The sequence below is a fragment of the Bison bison genome, unplaced genomic scaffold (genome assembly GCF_000754665.1).
Source record: "Bison bison bison isolate TAMUID 2011002044 unplaced genomic scaffold, Bison_UMD1.0 scf7180017864338, whole genome shotgun sequence".
NCBI lineage: Eukaryota > Metazoa > Chordata > Mammalia > Artiodactyla > Bovidae > Bison > Bison bison.
The window spans coordinates 658,372-660,577 of NW_011494910.1; positions in this window are offsets into that span (position 1 = coordinate 658,372).

Sequence of the window (2,206 nt, forward strand, 5' to 3'; positions counted from 1 at the left end):
TCTTTGGAAGGAATGATGCTAAAGCTGAAACTCCAGTACTTTGGCCACCTCATGAGAAGTGTTGACTCATTGGAAAAGACTCTGATGCTGGGAGGGATTGGATGCAAGAGGAGAAGGGGATGACAGAAGATGAGACGGCTGGATGGCATCACTGACTCAATATACGTTAGTCTGAGTGAACTCCGGGAGTTGGTGATGGACAGGGAGGCCTGGTGTGCTACGATTCATGGAGTCACAAAGAGTCAGACACAACTGAGCGACTGATCTGATCTGATCGTATCTGATCGACAGAAATGCACATCACTGTTAAAATAATGAGACACTATAATAAAGAGGCAAGAAAATTTAGAAAGTTCATTTTCTAAGATTAAAGCTGAGCTAAAAGCAATGAATACTGGAGAGAATAATGCAGAAGAATGAAGAAGTAGTCTGGAAGATAGAATAATGGAGATTAACTAGTCAGCATGGCAACCAGAAAGACAAATGAAGAAAAATGAAAGCCGTATACAAGGCCTATGGCGTAACGTAAAGCATGCCAATCTACACATAATAGTGATTCCAGAAGAAGAAAAAGAAAAGGGGATTGAAAATGTATTTGAAAAAATTATGTCTGGAAACTTCCCAAACCTAAAGATATAGGAAGCACAAAGGTTCCCAAAGAAGATGAACACAAACAGACCTAAACCAAGACATGTTATACATAAAATGACAAAAGTTAAAGAGACAATTCAAAAAGCAGAAAGAGGAAAATAAAGAGTTAATTAAAAGGAAATCTCCATAAGGTGATAGCTGATTTCTCTACAGAAACATTGCAGGGCAAAAGGGAGAGGAAAATACATTCAAAGTCTTGAAAGGGAGTAATCTGCAACATAGAATATTCTACCCAGCATGATTATCATTTAGCATGTAAGGTGAGATAAAGGATTTATCAGACAAGCAAAAATGAAAAGAATATAGCAATATGAAACCTATCCTATAAGAAATATTGAAAGGTCTTCCCAAAACTGGAGAAGGAAATGGCAATCCACTTCAGTATTCTTGCCTGGAAAATCCCATGGATGATGGAACCTGGTAAGCTACAGTCCATGGGGTCGCAATGAGTCAGACATGACTGAGTGACTTCAGTGACTTCCCTAAATAGAAAAGAAGAAGACATAGGAAAAAAGAAATCACAATTAGAAAATAAATCACTTAGCCATTATATAAATCAAAAAAGAAAAAAAAAACTATTTGTGAAAGCAATGATACACATATGGAACAGCAAAGGGATAAACATGAAGATGTAAAAGAGGGCATCAAAACCATAAAATGTGGGGGAAGAGAGTAAGAAAATGTAAATTTTGTATGTTTATGTATATATTTTAGAATGTGCTTGAGCCTACATGACTATCAGTCTAAAGCAAGCAGATATAGGAAGGGGTTGCTGCTGCTGCTAAGTCGCTTTAGTCATGTCCGACTCTGTGCAACCCCATAGATGGCAGCCCACCAGGCTCCTCTGTCCCTGGGATTCCCCAGGCAAGAACACTGGAGTGGGTTGCCATTTCCTTCTCCAATGCATGAAAGTGAAAAGTGAAAGTGAAGCCGGTCAGTCGTGTCCGACTCTAAGTGATAACATGGACTGCAGCCTACCAGGCTCCTCCCATGGGATTTTCCAGGCAAGAGTACTGGAGTGGGTTGCCATTGCCTTCTCCAATGAAGGGGTTAATATACTTGAAAAACAGGGTAACCAGAAATCAAAAACATAAAATAGATTCACACACACACACACATACAAACACAGAAGAAGAGAATACAAGCATACAATAAAACCATTATCAAATCATAAAAAGTAAAACAAAAGGATGAAACAGTGGAGAAATATAGAATCAACTGGAAAAAAAGGTTTAAAATGGCAGTAAATACATATTTATCAATATTTAACTTACATGTCAATAGACTGCTCCAATCAAAAGACATAGAGTGGCAGATTGCAAAGAAAAACAAGGGTCTACAATAGGTTGCCTCTAAGAGACCCACTTTAGGGCAAAGGAAACACATAGATTGAAAGAGAGGGGATGGGAAAAGATATTTCATGCAAATGGAAATGACAAAAAAGCAGAGGTCACAATATTCAGACAAAATTAACTTGAAAACAAAATGGGTGCTTGCTTCAGCATCACATATACTAAAATTGGAATGAATTAGAAAATTAGCATGGCCTCTGCAC